The sequence below is a fragment of the Bubalus bubalis genome, chromosome 12 (assembly GCF_019923935.1).
Source record: "Bubalus bubalis isolate 160015118507 breed Murrah chromosome 12, NDDB_SH_1, whole genome shotgun sequence".
In the NCBI taxonomy this organism is placed as follows: domain Eukaryota; kingdom Metazoa; phylum Chordata; class Mammalia; order Artiodactyla; family Bovidae; genus Bubalus; species Bubalus bubalis.
Window position 1 is genome coordinate 67,950,988 of NC_059168.1, and position 13,012 is coordinate 67,963,999.

At 42.3% G+C, this 13,012-nt stretch overlaps 1 long non-coding RNA gene across 21 annotated transcripts in view; it reads right to left on the reverse strand.

The window, feature by feature from the left end:
• Positions 1 to 13,012, reverse strand: part of LOC102402583 — a 58,383-nt gene that overhangs the window by 23,738 nt on the left and 21,633 nt on the right. For 18 of the 21 annotated variants that reach the window (XR_006543465.2, XR_003102337.3, XR_006543462.2 and 15 more), the window contains one exon: positions 6,530 to 6,634. This is a non-coding gene — a long non-coding RNA (uncharacterized LOC102402583). Of the gene's footprint in view, positions 1 to 1,774; positions 2,459 to 5,225; positions 5,337 to 5,536; positions 5,776 to 6,529; positions 6,635 to 13,012 lie in introns of all 21 variants that reach the window. The other 3 variants (XR_006543468.2, XR_006543471.2, XR_006543472.2) reach the window with 3 other exon arrangements.

Genomic DNA, 13,012 nt, shown 5'->3' on the forward strand with positions numbered 1-13,012 from the left:
ATTTCAATTACAAAGGCATTTTGAGAGCCTCTGTAAATGGTAAATGAAAAATGAACAGTCAACCAGGAGTGAATTCAATCCAAAACGGTTAAAGATCTGACTCATAGGTGCTATGCTGGCATCTCTGGCTTAGTTATTTTGGCTCCACAAATTAGTGAACAAGGGGGAACTGCACCTTTGTATTGACACCTCAAATGTTTTGTCACTGCTTTGGACGTGGCTTATTTTACTTCCTGGTAAAGCCCGATCTCAGCACAGCTCATTGGGAAATCCAGACCAGAAGCTGTCTATGACCAGCGGCCACAGAGGAAGCGCTCTACCCATGTCATCATCAGTGGCTTCTTTTGCGCCACCATTTTACACCATTTCTGGGAAGATGCTTCCTGCTTCCTAAGATCTGTGATGGCCTTGTCTGAGGACATCAGAGAAAACCACAGACTCAAAGGCCCTACACTCCTTGTCACATTCTGCTCGTCAGCTGTTCTGCAGACAACATCATGACTGCACAGCCAGCACACTGGTGGGGACCACTCTCAGCATCTTGTCTTTCCTCAGGCAAAACTGTAAAGAACACAAAATGGTTCTTGGGGACCCAATTTCTCCTTTCAGGGCCCTAATCTCAATTTCAATGGTGAATCCTTCCCATCACTATGACTAGGGGCACAATGCTTTCTCCCCTCTGTCCCTGCCTTAGTCTAGTTCTCAGAAATCAATCTTAAGAACTCATTCATACTTCCACTTACATGACCGATATTTCATAATCAAACCCTTCCTGGAGTCTTTTCATAGGGTCTCAAAAAGCTTACATCAAGGGGAGAAAATGTCACTGGTAGAATTCCAAGCAATAACACATAGTTGAGAAAAGTCTTTGAGGGGCAAGATGTATTCTTGGTGCCCCCTGAAATTATATCACTTGACAGACCAGCCCTGTCTCTTCTTATTTCATCACCTGACACGAAAGCTGTCTCCTCTGCCAGCCCAGAGGCCAGGCTCCCCTGGATCTGGGCCAACACTCACCGCCATCTGGTCTCCCTTGGAAAGGCAAAAGAGAGACACCTCTTGTTTACTCAGTAATAATTCACTGTAGTAGTCATGTAACAGGTGCCACCAGCTCCCAATACATGCAGTAAGGCCACACCACACCCTCATCTCTGCCGCCATCATGGCTTATTCCCTAGAACACATCAACAGATTTTATTTGGATGACAGGAAGGCCCTCTTAAACTGTACACCAGTGTTACCAGTGGTGTTTTGACAGTATAAGTTACACTACAATGAAGACCTAAAGGTAAAGAATAAAGGCTTTTTTTAATCCTTCCCTACAGTCAACTGGTGACTTTCCCACATAAGTTGTTGCAGCACATCTATATACAGAACCCAGTCCTGTTCTACCAACAGGGTGCTCTGGCTAAACACGTCTAAACAAGCAGAACTGTGAAGTAAAGAAAGGTGGCATCTCCCCATCTTCTCTTCTTTCCCCACCCTCCTTTCTCAAATCTTGTCAGAGATAGAAGAGTTCTATGAAAACAGCGTGGGCTTTGGAACTGGACAGACCTGAGGAGAAATAAATCCTAACTCAGCCTTTTATTAGCTGTCTGATCTTGGGCAAGTTACCTAACTTCTTTGACTTTCAGTTTGCCCACATGCAAAAATGGAGATAATATTTCATTGATTTGCATTATGATAACTAAATGAAAAAATAAACAAAAACATATAATTTATATCTGGTTCTCCAGAGATATGTTTGTTCTTCCCAATCTGGGTCAGTACGTACCTGGTCCCTTCATGTTCCTTTCTGGTTGTCCAAGGTGTGTGCCCCACACAAACTTTCCCTTCCTCTTCCTAAACCCTATCAAAGTTCCCATTCCTCACAAGAGCTGATCTAAATCACACTGCTAAAAGGAAAGCAATTCTGATAAGATGAAGTCAAGTAAAACATGGATGATACGGCTGGGGTTCCTGTATTAACTCTGTGGGGGATGTTTCTTCATTTAAAAAAAAAGTAGGGACACAGAAATTCAAATGAAAGGGAGGACTTCTAATAATGAGACTCTCCTAGAGGACAGGAAACCAGCATGTTGGCCTCTTTCCCTGCAAGCACAAACTCTGTGCTAAGGATGAGAAACCTTAGCACTACAGAACATCATCTCAGATTGCTGAACATCACACCTCAAATCAACAGGTCCAGAATAGAACTTGGGAGCCCTGGCTACTCCTTCTGCTCTGGCCAGCACATACTACTTCCTTAGCCAAGAAGTTACGGTGGAGCTTTTTTTCCTAGGAGGTTTCCAACGCTATTTTAAACTCGACGGAATCAAGCAGTAACAGGATGTGATTACATTTATAGCCTTGGAACAGCCTACTTTGAGGCCTGAGCTCCACTTCCAAATGGTCTCAACAAGGCCCATATTAATATAGGGGCAAAGTGGGCCTGCGTCTTGACTTCTTTCTCAGTGATCTAGGAAGGAAGAACAAAGGGAAATTTCTAGACTTTCCACATCAAGAATCATGAAAGCAAATTACATTTCATTTATTACAGATTTAATTTACTACAATGAAAAATTGGCCTAAGTGTAATCACTTGGCAATGCTAAGGTAAGGACTTCCCTGATAGCGCAATGGGTAAGAATCTGCCTGCCAATGTAGGAGACATGGGTTCGATCCCTGATCTAGGAAGATTCTACATGCCACAGAGCAACGAAGCCTGTGGACCATACCTTCTGAGCCATCGCTCTAGAACCTGCAAGCTGCAACCACTGAAACCCATGCACTCTAAGGCCTGTGAACCACAACTGCTGAGCCCATGTGTGGCAACTACTAAAGCCCTTGCACCCTAGAGCCTGTGCTCCACAAAAAGAGAAACCACCACAGTGAGAAGCCCAGGCACTGCAACAAAGAGACAGCCCACTCGCCACAACTAGAGAAAGCCCATGTGCAGCAACAAAGACCCAATGCAACCAAAATTAAAATAAAACAACTTTTAAAATGCTATGCTGACTCTAAATCCCAGTTCAGCACGGGAATTCTCACTGTGAGGAGCCCTGCAGCAGTGTCCACGTTCTATGTGACTTTCTTGGCGAGGCCCCAGGGAGCCCAGAGCACTAGCCCAGGCTGGGCTCTCAGTGGTCTGGACCACTGAGGGATGAAAATGGCTGGCTGGCAGGTTCAACAGATGGAAATATGAGGAAATGAAGGTGAAATTCAAGGCCAGGGAAGGGCTGGTTCAGGCAGTATTACCTGACAGCACATGCTCAGGGAACTAGGAAAGCAGAAATAACAATAATGTAAATTATATTCTATTCATCCAAAATATCAAAATTTTGCTAGATTTCCCTTATACTTCGCTAGACTTCCTTATACTTATTTTGTGTTTAGTATTATTTCTGAAATATATACTCAGGGCTGAAATTATGAGGAACATCATAATCTTCCAATGAACATGAATCTGAGCAAACTCCAAGGGAAAGTGAAAAGACAGGGAAGACGGGCATGCTGCAGTCCATGGGGTCCCAAAGAATCAGACATGACTTAGCAACTGAACAACGACAGTAACAACCATAATCTTCCCATTGCTTAGACCTCTAAAGTTCTAAATCTGGTCCCTGGCTTCAGTATGAAGCAAGAAAAAGCAGGATTCCAAAACTTTGTGGTCAATATTCACTCCTTCATTCAATAAACATTTCTTGATGGGCTAATAAGTGCGAAGTCTTTACTCAGTCCTGGGATACAGCAGCAAACAAAAGAGATACACAGTCTAGTAAGAGGAGCTGAGAAAAAGATTAGGATCCAAAGGAAAAGGTCTATACAAGAAAACAGGCAGGATTCTGTGGCCAGCATTGGGATGCAAGGGGAGGAAACCTCTTTTGGGATGCCAGCAGAAGAGACCACGGCAGACAAGGTGCTGTTCAGGGAGATGAGCAGGGTCAAACAATGCCCTTATCCTCCCACTCCTTTTATCAAGGGAGAGAGCCACTGCAGTGGGTTGAGTTAATCAAGAACAAGTGACCAGGGTCCTCACAGTGCTACCAAGAGGCTGCTCCTTCTCTGCTCACAGCCATAGACTGTGAGACGTGACATGTAAACTATGTGTGAGATCCTGAAAGCGCCAAAGAAAAACAAGACTTGAGCTGTCTGCTGGCAGGAATTCTAGGAAATACAGCAGGCCAGGAATGGGAAGCATAAAAACACTTGCCAGAAGAAGCTTGGTGACCCTCCCCTGACCTGTCACTGATACTTCCCTGACATTGCAAGGAAATGATAAGAAAAGTCTGATTTCACCTGCAGGGGTACGACCAGGAAGACACCTGCTGTAATCATCAGACTTCAACCAAAAGCCTCCTGAGAGGTATGCATTTCTGCTTTAGAGTGGGCAGAGGGCAAGGATGGGGAAATGCTGCAGCCTGTATGTTACAGGAAAGGAGCCCTCTGAGCAGCTCAGCCCCAGCACTACCATAAGAGGAAGGCTGTAGTGAAGGTGCAGAGCTGATGAGAACAGCAGCAAATGATGCAGAGTGAATGCCCAGGCATCAGAGCAGTGGCCTAAAGAGATTTCCAAGTATCTGACCTCTCCGGGCCTCAGTTTCCTTATCTGAGAACAGAGATGACAGTAAGAGCATGCACTGGCTTCCTAGAGTTGTTGTAACAAATACTACACACTGGGTGGCTTTAAACAATAGAAATTTATCCTCTCACAGTTCTAGAGGCTGCTGCTGCTGCTAAGTCGCTTCAGTCGTGCCCGACTCTGTGTGACCCCATAGATGGCAGCCCACCAGGCTCCACTATCCATGGGATTTTCCAGGCAAGAACACTGGAGTGGGTTGCCATTGCCTTCTCCGGTTCTCGAGCCTAAAAGCCCAAAATATAGGTGTCAGCAGGGCCACACTCCCTCTAAAGGCTCTAGGGAAGACACTTTCCTTGCCTCTTCCAGCTTCCAGTAGGTGCCAGTAAACCCTGCCTACATCTCAACATGGTTGTCTTCTGTCTGTGTTGTCTCCCACTTATAAGAATACCAGGCACTGTATTATGGCCCAATCAAGGAATGACTTCATAACTTGATTATATCTTACAAAGGCCCTATTTCCAAATAAAATCACATTCTGGATGGATACAAATTTTTAGGGGAACACCATACAACCCAGTACAGAGCACCTACCACATAAAGAAGTTATATATGTAAGGTGATAGAACAGTTAGTTCCTGGTATATGCCATGTATGAGTTAGCTACCTTTTGTCATTATCTCCAGCAGATAGTAGCTTCCATGAAATATGTGGATGCTCTGTTGTATACAAATCACCCTCCTTCCATTTTGAGTCAGAGGCAAAAAACTGGATGGGACTAGAGTTCCAAAAAGAACAGATGAGGACAGAACTAGAACATGATGGGTGTACTACCACTCAACACTCCCCAACCAATACCCTATCAATATACCTAGGCTGGAGGGAGGAAACACCTGCTACAGTCACATGTTTTTTGAACAGAACTTATCATTCCAAACTAACGATGCCTATCAAAGCAGTCTCCAAATAAGGACCCACTTAGGAGGAGCTTCCAGAGCCAGGAGAGATGCTACACCAGTGAGCCCAGCAGCTTCATCACATAGTCAACTGAGTTCTGATCCCAAACTGCTTTATATAGCATATTCATCCCAGAGTAATGCAGATCCGGGAACTTCCCTGGCAGTCCAGTGGTTAAGACTCTGTGCCTCTACTGCAAGGGGCATGGGTTCAGTCCCTGCTCAGAGAACTGAGATCACTGTGCATGGCATGTGGTGTGGCTGAAATGATATACAACGAACCAAAGTGAAACGAGCTGAAACAAAACAAAATAAAATGGAGCTTTGCTATTTGCTATAGCTAGGATACACCTTACTTTCAAATTAGGGGAGGGGAGAATAGATTAAAGGCTCCTGTTCTTATTCCTTCAGTAAAGGGGTTTGGGACATTACTGAAAAGAAACAGAGCCAGATCAACTGCTATCTTCATATCAAAATAAATTTCAGATGGATCAAAGATTTAAAAATATACATCCATACAAAGTACTCAAAGACAATAACTGTTTTTATAATTTTGAAGTCGGAAAGAATGCCTTTTCTAAACATTGGCCTAGCAGCAAATATATTATAAGGGAAAAGATTATCTTTGACTACCTGAAAATGTCAAACTCTTCCAAACAGATAAAAAATTGCATAAAGGTGAAAAATGAAAGACAAACTGGGAACAATATCTGCACCATATACAACTGTGAACACTTTAGCTCTTACAAATTATTTAAAAAAATACTAGTAGGAAAATGTGCAAAGGACATGACATGAATGAGTGATTTAAAAAATATATACATCTGCCCAAAAGATACTGGATTTATATTTATAAAAGATGTTTAATCTTTAATATTCACAGAAATGTACACTAAATCATATTTACTGCCATGTCTCAGTTACTATTCAAAGCATTTTACTTGGACTAACTGATTTATTTCTCATGAAACAGGTGCTATCATTAACCCTACTTTAGAGAAGTTAAATGACTTACCCAAGGTCACATAGTAAGTGGCTGAGTCAGAATTCAGTCCCCATCAGGCTGGCTCCAGAGTCACAGCCTCAACTACCACATTACAGTGATAAGACCATGTGTCATCTGTCAGGTGAGGAAGACAAAAAACACACAAGCCCGAGTTACTGATGATATGGAGAAACAGACAATCCCATGCAATGCTGGTGTTAACATTCTTAAGGGTAGTTTGGCTCCATGAACCAACATTTTAACTGTGCATATCCTTTAACTCAGTCATTCCATTTCTTAAAATTTATCCAAAGGACATACATGGACAAGAGTATAAAGATTATGTACCAAAGTATTTTCTAAAGAATGTATGCTGCTGCTGCTGCTAAGTCGCTTCAGTCATGTCCGACTCTGTGCGACCCCATAGACGGCAGCCCACCAGGCTTCCCCGTCCCTGGGATTCTCCAGGCAAGAATACTGGAATGGCTTGCCATTTCCTTCTCCAATGCATGAAAGTAAAAAGTGAAAGTGAAGTCGTTCAGTCATGTCCGACTCTTAGCGACCCCATGGACTACAGCCTACCAGGCTCCTCCATCCATGGATTTTCATGGCAAGAGTACTGGGATGGGGTGCCACTGCCTTCTCCGAAAGAATGTATATAATATCACAAATATAAACCTCAATGGGCATACCAAAAATCCAACAAATTCATTCATTCAACAAATATTTATTGAGCACCACCTGTATACCTGGAGCTGGTACTAAGCTATAGGTACAGAAAAAGTAGATAAAAAAAAAAAATCCCTATTTTCATGGAGTCTATATTCTAATGAAGGGTGTTAGGCAATAAACAAGAAAAAAAAGTATAGCATGTTGGGCTAAACACTATAAAGAAAAGTAAAGGAGAGAAGGGAGAGGGTAAAGGAAGGGGAATTGTTACAACTTGAAGAACATCAGGGAAGACCCCGCTGATCAGAGACAAGATAAACAGATTAAATACAAAGTAATATGCATTATGGTAATATCCACACGTGGAAATATAATTCAGCTATTAATTCTATGTTTACTGACATGAAAAGATGTCTATAACACACAATCCAACAACAAAAGATTCTCACTACACATAAAAAATAGGGTACTATGTAAGGTAATGAATGTGTTAACCATATTGTGGTAATAGTATCGAATCATCACACTGCACACCTTAAACATACACAATGTTATATGTCAATTACATCTCAATGAAACTAGGGGGAAAAAGGACAAAAGGATTACAGAACAGTTTTAAAGAAGAAAAACAGTATTAAGGTATGGATCCATTCATGAGAAATTATTAATACATGTGTGCACATAGTTATGCTCTATATGGGCAAGAAAACAACACAGAAAGATTGATAATACCAAGCAAGGGTCTAGGCTGAGTGCCAGATAAGTGGTACAGGCAGCATATGTTTGTTCTCCTACCTACTCATTCACCCTCCTCTGCACACCTATGCTTTGATCCAGAAAGGATTATAAGGACAGCAAATCCACAGAGCCCCACAAGTTCATTAACTCTCCCCATCCTTCTGCTCTTCCCAGAAGCCAGGACAGTGATAGCGTGAAAGGAATAAAAGAAAAGCTGAGAGGTCATAACATGGATGGAGGGAAGCCCCCAGAGATTCAGATTACTCTACCTCAGCACACGGGAAACATCCTGGGAGGTGTATTTCCTCCCTCCAAATCTCTAGGATTTGAAGCTAGTCTATCTGATTTAGATTCTCTAGTCCAGCTCCTCAGTTCAGTTCAGTTCAGTTGCTCAGTCATGTCCGACTCTTTGCGACCCCATGAATCGCAGCACGCCAGGCCTCCCAGTCCATCACCAACTCCCGGAGTTCACTCAGACTCACGTCCATTGAGTCAGTGATGCCATCCAGCCATCTCATCCTCTATCGTCCCCTTCTCCTCCTGCCCCCAATCCCTCCCAGCATCAGAGTCTTTTCCAATGAGTCAACTCTTCGCATGAGGTGGCCAAAGTACTGGAGTTTCAGCTTTAGCATCATTCCTTCCAAAGAAATCCCAGGGCTGATCTCCTTCAGAATGGACTGGTTGGATCTCCTTGCAGTCCAAGGGACTCTGAAGAGTCTTCTCCAACACCACAGTTCAAAAGCATCAATTCTTAGGCGCTCAGCTTTCTTCACAGTCCAACTCTCACATCCATACATGACCACAGGAAAAACCATAGCCTTGACTAGACGGACCTTTGTTGGCAAAGTAATGTCTTTGCTTTTGAATATGTTATCTAGGTTGGTCATAACTTTCCTTCCAAGGAGTAAGCGTCTTTTAATTTCATGGCTGCAGTCACCATCTGCAGTGATTTTGGAGCCCCAAAAAATAAAGTCTGACACTGTTTCCACTGTTTCCCCATCTATTTCCCATGAAGCATTGGGACCGGATGCCATGATCTCCTACTATACCCCAAATGCCTTGCAGGGCAGCCAAGAGCAAGACTGACTCATTCATAGGGCGGTGACAAGCCACAGCAGGCCAGAACACAGCACCTGGCATACCAGTGCCCACATCTTCCTTGGAGCAGAAAACAACACAGAACTGAGCCCTTTTTGCCCCCTACTTATCCCTCCCTCCATGCCTGGACCCAATAGGCTACCCTGGCTATGACACCCTAGAGATAAAGACTTCCCCACTAAGATTCTCAGGCCAGGTCTCCACCAAGAAAGCTGCCCGAGGTGACCAGCCATGCCAGAGTGATAGGAACATTTTCAGCTGGGATGCAGTTTTGAGTATATCCCTAGGTCCAGATATTTTGCTCTCAAATATGTGGAAGCAGAATACACTTCTGGTTTGAGCATAAAGCCACAAACAAGAAACTGGCAACTTCCTAAAGGTAGAATCCATGTTGCTATTCCCTATTTCTTTAGCCTGAGTGTAACCATGGAGGCACATGAATAGAGATAGGGGACCTAGGGAGAGATTTGACTATTTCAAAATATTTCTCAAACACTATCTGTTGCCTCTTGGATACCTACTCTATGCTAGGCCCTATGTTAAGAGCTTTCACATACTTACACCAAAAATAACAAATTACTTTTATCAAACATTCCTATTACATGCTACTAAATTTAGACACTTAAGGCACATACAGGTCCAACTACCCAGGTGATAGCTGAATATCCAGGCTTGAAATTAGGTTGAGGGTAAAAATCTGAGACTCTCCTCCAGGCTACAACACCGAAGAATCACTATATTACTACTATCAGGCCACAGCCTCAAGGCCCCATTCCAGCTTCTGCTCTCTCTCCTGGGCTTTCAGAAGGTAACATCACACACACACACACACACACACACACACACACACACAAATCTTAAACACATTTAGTCTGTAAGTGAAAGAAATTCTTCACTAGTGAAGAGTGTAAGGTGAATCAGAGAAAAGCCAAAGCAATCATCTCTTCAGCAGAAGAGTCTCTTTCTCTCTTTATCTACCTCTCTCTAGCCTTTTCTGAATATGCAGTTATTGAGCAACTTTTATTATGCTTATTGCTGTAGGATATAATCATAAGACATGCCTCCTGCTTGCAAGAATTTACTCTATTTAGAAAGACAAAATCAACACACAAGAAACCTGTCATTGAAAAAGGCAACTCCAAGGTGTATGTAAAACTGAAGCAGACTGACTGACAGAGAAGACAAACTAGTGGTTACCAAAGAGGAGAGGGACAAATTAGGGATTACAGATACAAACTACTATGTATAAAGTAGATAAGCAAAAAGGATACATTGCATGGCACAAGGAATTACAGCCATTATAATAGCTATCTTAAAATGGAGTATAACTTGCAGGTGTACACTATGCTGTACACCTGACACTATATAATACTGTAAATCAACTATACTCCAATAAAGAGGGGAGGAGCACTAAGATTTCCAGTGCAAGAGTGGTGGAAGTAACACAAATGGAGGGGTAAATGATAAGACAAATGGTACACATAGGTATCTTCAATTTCAAGCACAATCTCCCCCTTTTTTGTCCTATTCTTAGTAGAAATGTCTCACTTCAAGAAAAATCTGAAATACAAAAATCCAAGACATAAAATTGGGAATCATTTACTAGAAAAAAGGATTTCTTTGCTGTAAAGTTTAAGACAGATAAGATAATAAATTTTATGTGTTTTTATCACAATTTTTTTAAAAGGCAATGTATATAGGGGTTAAAATTTTCAGCAACACAGTAAGATTAAAAAAACACAGAAACAAACCTCCAGAGGTAGTCTGTTTCTAGCAAGTATATAGAGTCCTCTCCGTTTTTCATACAAACACTAATACTAGCATGCCATGAACTTTTATCTTGCTTGCTTTAGTTTTCTCTTAATGGATCTGAGATTACTCCATATCTGTGTGTGTGTGTGTGTGTGTGTGTGTGTGTGTGAGAAGGTGGGTATATCTTTCTTTTTAACTGCTATATAATATGGTGCTATCCACCATATCAACTAGTCCCTTATCAACCAACATACACTAAGATATTTTTTATCAAAATGTGTTAACGGCTTTGCACACCAATTTTTGCACATTTTTCCCCCTCAACAAAAATGTTCAGATTTCACCCTTCATAATACTTCCAAGCAACTGCACTGTGTGCTAAGTCGTGTCCAACACTGCGATGCTAGGGACTGTAGCCTGCCAGGCTCCTCTGTCCACGGGATTCTCCAGGCAAGAATACTGGGGTAGGTTGCCATGCCCTTCTCCAGGGGATCTTTCCAACCCAGGGATTGAACCCACATCTCTTTTGTCTCCTGCATTGGCAATCGGGTTCTTTACTACTAGCGCCACCTGGGAAACCCAACTATGAATGATAACGGGCATTTGCTTTAATTTGAATTTAACAGTGCTTCACTTAGGCTCGTCTCTACTAGGCTGTATGTTGTGGTTGTCACAAGGAATCACCAAAGGTATGACTGATAAAGAAACAGAATACACACAGCATCCTCTGAATAAGTTGTTCATCCTTCATTCTATCATCTATCTTTATAAATAGTTTGTCAATGATATAGCAGTCCTCCCTTATTTGTGTGGGATACATTCCAAGTCTTGGAACCATGGACAATACTGAACCCTATATATTCTATGTTTTTTCCTATGGCATACACAGCGTAGGTATGCTGAACTAAAGGATGATTCACATCCTGGACAGGAAGGAGAAGGATGGCACAAGATTTCATCACATTACTGAGAACAACATGCAATTAAAAACTTACAAATTGTTTATTCCTGGAATTTTCCATTTAATATTCTCAGACCTGAAGTAACTGAAACCGCAAAAAGCAAAACCTCTGATGAGGGGGAACTACTTCTACCCTTTACTGTGTTTAATGCTCAGAAAATTAAAAATATACATACATACATACACACACACATTCATTACTTAAGTAATTTTTTCTAAAAACACCTCCTTCACTTCAGAGTCTTGGAGTCTACTATTTGGTGTCTTTTAGAGAAAGCACAGTGAGACGGAACGACTGAGGGCTCTATAGACTCACAGGGTTTGAATCTCAGTTATTCCAAGTTAATCCACTTCTCAGAGCCTCTGGCTTGTCATCTGTAGACCAAGGGCAATGCCATGTATCTCCCACGAAGGAAAACTGCCATACAGGGTGAAAAGTCCATTCAAGAGGACCAAAGTACTTTACTGAATCAGAACTGCCTGGGGAAGTCCAGGAACTGCTCAGAGAAGTGGTAAACAACAAGAAGGAATCTGATCAGTCAATGAGAGAAAGGGTGCCTCTGGCAGAGGTAACAACACACACGCCAAGGGTAAGAACTGTGCAGAGCCACAAAGCCCCAACGCAGGTACTAATAAGAAGGTGAAAGGCAATTTACTCAACAAGTTCTTATTGAGTACCTCTACACACTAGGCGCTGAAGACAGAATCATGAGCAAGAAGGTCCCTGTCCTCACGGAGCTTACAGTGTAGTAAGAGGGAAAGACAAATGAGTAAAAAGCAATAAGTGGTCTAGTGGAAACAAACAGGGTGCTGTAATAATGTGGTGTTGCTTTACATACAGAGGCCAATAAAGACCTCCAAACTGAGATAATGCTCAACTGAAACTTAAAGGCAAAGGATAATGAGGTGAAGAACAGGGTAAACAGTATTACAGGCAAAGGCCCTGAAGCCAGAGAACTGAAAGCAGGTGATGATGCATTCAGGAGATAAGGGGAAGAGGGACTTGAAATGAGACTTGAAATACAGGGAGGGACCAGATCTTACTAGGCCTTGTAGGCCACAATTTGAGTCAAAATTTGCAAGACTTTGTTCCAACCTGAGACATCTGGACTTGACTGTATAGGTAACACAAATGCAACACAGGATTTTAAAAGGAGAGACGAGGCTGGGTTGTTTTTTAAGGACAGTAGAAGCTTTTTAGAGGATAGCTGCAATAGGGAGTGACAACAGCTTAGAGACCAAAAGACAACCTACATTAGGGCACGGTCACTGCGTACAGAGAAAGCAGCATCCCA